This window comes from Dendrobates tinctorius, unplaced genomic scaffold (genome assembly GCF_039654945.1).
Source record: "Dendrobates tinctorius isolate UK_male_01 unplaced genomic scaffold, ASM3965494v1 ptg000003l, whole genome shotgun sequence".
Classification (NCBI taxonomy): domain Eukaryota; kingdom Metazoa; phylum Chordata; class Amphibia; order Anura; family Dendrobatidae; genus Dendrobates; species Dendrobates tinctorius.
The window spans coordinates 32,233,564-32,239,860 of record NW_027361671.1 but is presented as its reverse complement, the minus strand read 5'-3'; positions in this window follow the sequence as shown (position 1 = coordinate 32,239,860).

Genomic DNA, 6,297 nt, shown 5'->3' with positions numbered 1-6,297 from the left:
TTGTTATGTTGAAAGACCCAGCCACGTTTCATCTTCAATGCCCTTGCTGATGGAAGGAGGTTTGCACTCAAAATCTCACGATACATGGCCCCATTCATTCTTTCATGTACCCGGATCAGTCGTCCTGGCCCCTTTGCAGAGAAACAGCCCCAAAGCATGATGTTTCCACCACCATGCTTTACAGTCGGTATGGTGTTTGATGGATGCAACTCAGTATTCTTTTTCCTCCAAACACGACAAGTTGTGTTTCTACCAAACAGTTCCAGTTTGGTTTCATCAGACCATAGGACATTCTCCCAAAACTCCTCTGGATCATCCAAATGCTCTCTAGCAAACTTCAGACGGGCCCGGACATGTACAGGCTTAAGCAGTGGGACACGTCTGGCACTGCAGGATCTGAGTCCATGGTGGCGTAGTGTGTTACTTATGGTAGGCCTTGTTACATTGGTCCCAGCTCTCTGCAGTTCATTCACTAGGTCCCCCCCGCGTGGTTCTGGGATTTTTGCTCACCGTTCTTGTGATCATTCTGACCCCACGGGGTGGGATTTTGCGTGGAGCACCAGATCGAGGGAGATTATCAGTGGTCTTGTATGTCTTCCATTTTCTAATTATTGCTCCCACAGTTGATTTCTTCACTCCAAGCTGGTTGGCTATTGCAGATTCAGTCTTCCCAGCCTGGTGCAGGACTACAATTTTGTTTCTGGTGTCCTTTGACAGCTCTTTGGTCTTCACCATAGTGGAGTTTGGAGTCAGACTGTTTGAGGGTGTGCACAGGTGTCTTTTTATACTGATAACAAGTTTAAACAGGTGCCATTACTACAGGTAATGAGTGGAGGAAAGAGGAGACTCTTAAAGAAGAAGTTACAGGTCTGTGAGAGCCAGAAATCTTGCATGTTTTTAGGTGACCAAATACTTAATTTCCACCATAATTTGCAAAATAAATCTTGCCAAATCAGTCAAGGTGATTTTCTGGATTTTTTTTTCTCAGTTTGTCTCCCATAGTTGAGGTCTACGTATGATGTAAATTACAGACGCCTCTCATCTTTTTAAGTGGTGGAACTTGCACTATTGCTGACTGACTAAATACTTTTTTGTCCCACTGTATGAGTGTCTGAGCAAAGGGTCTGAATACTTATGGCCATGCGATATTTCAGTTTTTCTTTTAAAATACATTTGCAAAAATTTCTAAATTTCTGGGGTGCAGAGTGTACATTAATGAGAAAAAAAATAAAAAAAAAAAGAACTTTTTTGAATTTACCAAATGGCTGCAATGTAGCAAAGAGTGAAAAATTTAAAGGGATCTGAATACTTTCCGAACCCACTGTACATCATTTGCGCCATATCTTTTTATATATTTTTGTATATGATAAACCCTTTAATTTGTACAGTATACCTGCAGTATATTTTATATTTTACACTATTACAATCAATAAGTGACTACCCTTGAGTGATATTATATTATAATTTTTGGGGCATTATTTTGTATATATATCTGCTGAGCTATACCCAGCTGACTGTTATTAGGCCTGTAAGATCTGGACTGGAGTATGGGAGCAGCAACCTTTCCCATCCAGGCTCTTTTGGTCGCTCCTCAATCCCAGATCCAAAATACAGTCAAGTAAAAACCATCTCAGTAACCTATTGTTAATGGTGTGCTTACATCAGTAAGGCCAGCCAACTCGGTGACACATACCTGCCATCCAGGACCCCTTTCCTCCTGCTTCCTTACATACATGCAAATTCCACCCTCTTGAATCAAATAGATTTCCAGCTCACTGGTATACAAAGGATTAAAAGCGGGTATATTTTCCTCATCTAGGTTATAAAACTAGAAAGAACAAATCTTACAGACTGTAAGCTTGTGAGGCGGGCCCTCACGCCTCCTGTAACTATTGAACTATGTGTTACTCGGTAATGTCTTTATTGTCTGTACTTGTCCCGCTTAATTGTAAAGTGCTGGGGAATATATTGGCGCTATATAAATACAATTATTCTTATTAAATAATTATTTTATGAGCAAATATTTGACAATATAGAACGTGCAACGGAAAAATTAAAAAATTCATAAAATGGTTGACATAAGACTTCTTAGTTATTAGATTGGAAAAAGATCCTGAGCAGAGAACAGATGATGTTGGAATGGAACAGCAATACCAGTTGTATCGTCTTGCGTCTGACACGGTGCGTCATTTGAAAATTTAAAAAATTCTAGGTCAGACAATTTTAAATCCTCCCCGACCACCTCCTTTCTCAGGTCACTAAAAAGCAAATTTTATTTCTAGAGGACTGTTATAAAAAATATTAAAACTCTCTGAAGTCACTCATATACTCCCACCCTTTTTCCTCTCACATCAATTTACAGTAAGAGTAAAGGGCCCGTCACACTAAGTGATATCGCTAGCAATATCGCTATAACTTGTGACGTTATAGCGATATTGCTAGCGATATCGCTCTGACTGATACTTACCTACGATCCGCTCCCCCACTGGTTGTCGCTGATCGTGCGAGAACGTCCTGGACCGTTTCTCGTCGTCAGCTTCCTGCGGCGCTTCCTGCTGTGACGATGAGCGACGTGTGGAGCCGGGCGGGAGGACGCAGGATCGCCTGGTGTGACAGGTAAGTAGCGATCCCCGTCCCCAGCGATGTCGCTGGTGAGATCTGCCTGTGTGGCAGCTCACTAGCGACCACTTAGCTATGCACCAGCGATCCTGACCGCGTCATATCGCTGGTCGGGATCGCTGGTACATCGCTAAGTGTGACAGTACCTTTACAGAGGACCTGATAACAAACCCCTCTTCCTCCACCCCAAATCAAATGCAGTAAGGAAGCAGGAGCTAGTAAACTAAAGCAGCCATTGGCAGTGTACAAATAGGAACCATCTTAATTAAAATGCAGGGAGTCTCTTTATGCCCAAGTGACTGAACGAGGATGTATATTGTGCAAAGACAAAGAGTACAGATTGGACAAATAGTTTAGACAGGAAAAGGTTTTTTAAGTTTTGAGAGGATTAAAGAAATTTTAGAAATAGCCATGGTCACCATCATACACATAAACAGTGGAAGCCCTTTTGTCTGCAAGAAATGCATGTTGAATTCAGGTGACACTGGGTTCCTGCAGGGGGAAATGTTACAATAAGTCAGCTCAGACAGTATGTCTCAGAAAGAAAATATAGAATAAACAATATTAATTAAACATATAATTTTCTGTGCCAGGGCTAACCAGGGAAAAAGATACATATTTTCTTTAACCCCCACCAAAAGGACTCAAATTCATAGGGGCCAGATAACTGCCAACAGCTATTCCATGTTTGCTCTCCAAGTAACGATAAAATCCCGATAAAAATCATGAGCTTCTGCGGATAGATCGGTACTATCTATATAAACCTCTGGGAGAGAGTATTGTTCTTTGAGATCATTTGGTCAAATTTATTATGGTTCGCTACTGATCTTTTAGGAGTGATAAATTATTCAAGTGGGTTAGACTGGTTTCACATTTGCGTTTTTTAGCGCTGGAAAAAAACGCATACCTGCGCATGCGTTTTTTCCCCTATATTTAACATGGGTGCGCATACCTGCGCGCTGGTAAGCGCATGTATGCGATTTTCATGCGCTGCGTTTTTTTGGGGTGTGCGTTGGTATTTTCCAGACGCAGCATGTTGCATTTTTTGGCCCTGCAAAAAAGCGCATGCACACATATGCGCACGTTTTGTGCTAAAAATGGCCATTATAGCCTATGGATGCGCATATGTGCGCACTGGCATGCTCATGTATGCGTTTTTTTGCATATGCGTTTTTTTTTTTTAACCATGGAATTTAGGGGTTTGGGTTAGAGTTAGGGTTAGTTAAGGGGGTTTAGGGTTAGGGTTAGGGTCAGGGTCAGGGTTAGGGTTGGGGTTTGGGTCAGGGTTAGGGTTAAGTATGGTTTGGTTAAGGGTTAGGGTCAGGGTTAGGGTCAGGATTAGGGTTAAGTATGGTTTTGTTAAGGGTTAGGGTCAGGGTTAGGGTTAGGGTTAGGGTTAGGGTTAGGGTCAGGGTTAGGGTTAGGGTTATGGTCAGGGTTAGGGTTAAGTATGGTTTTGTTAAGGATTAGGGTCAGGGTTAGGGTCAGGATTAGGGTTAAGTATGGTTTTGTTAAGGGTTAGGGTCAGGGTTAGGGTTAGGGTTAGGGTTAGGGTCAGGGTTAGGGTTAGGGTCAGGGTTAGGGTTAAGTATGGTTTTGTTAAGGATTAGGGTCAGGGTTAGGGTCAGGATTAGGGTTAAGTATGGTTTTGTTAAGGGTTAGGGTCAGGGTTAGGGTTAGGGTCAGGGTTAGGGTTAGGGTTAGGGTCAGGGTTAGGGTTAGGGTCAGGGTTAGGGTTAAGTATGGTTTTGTTAAGGATTAGGGTCAGGGTTAGGGTCAGGATTAGGGTTAAGTATGGTTTTGTTAAGGGTTAGGGTCAGGGTTAGGGTTAGGGTCAGGGTTAGGGTTAGGGTTAGGGTCAGGGTTAGGGTTAGGGTTAGTGTCAGGGTTAGGGTTAGGGTTAGGGTTATTTAGGGTTTAGGGTTTGGGTTAGGGTTAAGTATGATTTGGTTAAGGGTTAGGGTCAGGGTTAGGGTTAGGGTTAGGGTCAGGGTTAGGGTTAGGGTTAGGGTCAGGGTTAGGGTTAGTAAAGTCATGGTTTGGGTAGTGTGAGGGGCCACCTAAAAATGTTGGAAAAAAACGCAAACGCGGTAAAAACGCACTAAAAACGCGTACAAACTCTTAAAAACGCTGCGTTTTCTTCATGCATGCTCATAAAAATGCTTGAAAAAAACGCAGCAGTTGTATGCTTATGTATGCGTTTTTTCAATGCATTTTTTTGCGGGAAAAACGCGCTGCAAAAAAAAGCAAGTGTGAAACTAGCCTTATACTAGCGCAATTATTTTTATATAATTTTTAATTGTTTTATTATTCAGACAAAAAGGTGGTGTTGTCTGACAATTTGTAGCTTGTATATCCACTGGTTATATAATATTCCATTCAATTGTATGTACAGTTTTAACTTTTTTGGAGAATAGAAGAATGTGACATAAACATCAGAAACTATTCCATGAAAACTGACAAATGACTCATGTTGGTGATCCTCAGGAAAGACACCTATTTCTGCTACACATGTGGTTTTTATTCGCTTGTTGTCTAATGATCTGAGACATGTTAAACACCCCAGTGCTGTCATGATACAACACAGATTACTTAAAATTAATCACCGTGCAGAACACAGAATTCGAACACACAATTTCATGGTGAATGATTGATAAACCAGGGACACAACAGAATTACGGGAATATATATTGAGGCCATTAATCTATTGAAATCCTTGATCTAAGATCCTATAATCTATGGTCTACAGAAAATTTAGAACTTCAGACCTTACCAACTGTAACAGGACAGATGTTAGTTATTATTTTTTGCTAATATAATGTCAACATATTCCAGAAAGCTGTACAAAGCTGGTAATCATTCATGTCAGTCTCTGTCCTTACTGAGAATCACAATCTAAATGTACTGTTTCAGACACACGCAGACTAAAGGCCCTCATACACATTGGATAGATGTCAACCACCAGCTACCTCACCCAACTTTCACACAAAAAGGAAATCTCGGCTCAGTTGAGGGCTCCTATGTTCTCCATGAGAGAGCTGCAACTAGACATCCCTGACAGAGGTATATCTTTGGTGAGAACAAATGTATCAGATGTTGGAAATCCAACAGTCTAGATCCTACTCTTCTCCAGAATCATGTTGGAGCTCCCATACATAGTAGAATGTTGGTCAATCTGGTCAATATTGACAGGTTCGGCCAATTTTGGTGAAAGATGTTTGGGGGTGTTAATGTCAAGTTCCTAGCAAGCCAATAAAACTTAGTAAGATCTTTGCGTCTTGGAGAAAGCCAGAATGCCTGGAGAAAAAACAAGTAAACACAAAGTCCCCCATACATCACTGTCTTTGCTCTTGTTTTTGTCTATTTTGTGTGTTTTGCGAATAATTATTTTTTGCACCCAATTTATTATTATATTTGCGCCTTTTTTACGATTATTTTTTATGTGCTCTCCTATTTTTTTGCTTTCCGCTTTGTGGGTAGAGCTTAGTGATTCCAGATGTTTTCGCCTGATTCATCAATTGCAACATTTCTTTAAACAGTCGCAAAATATGTCGCAACTCAGCTCCATTCACCCATCGATGTACTTATATGCATGTTTTTTCAAAACTTGCATATTTTAAGCCATAAAAATGGCTAATAACGGTAAAGAAGCCCTTTTTTTTTCTACTTTGCACCAAA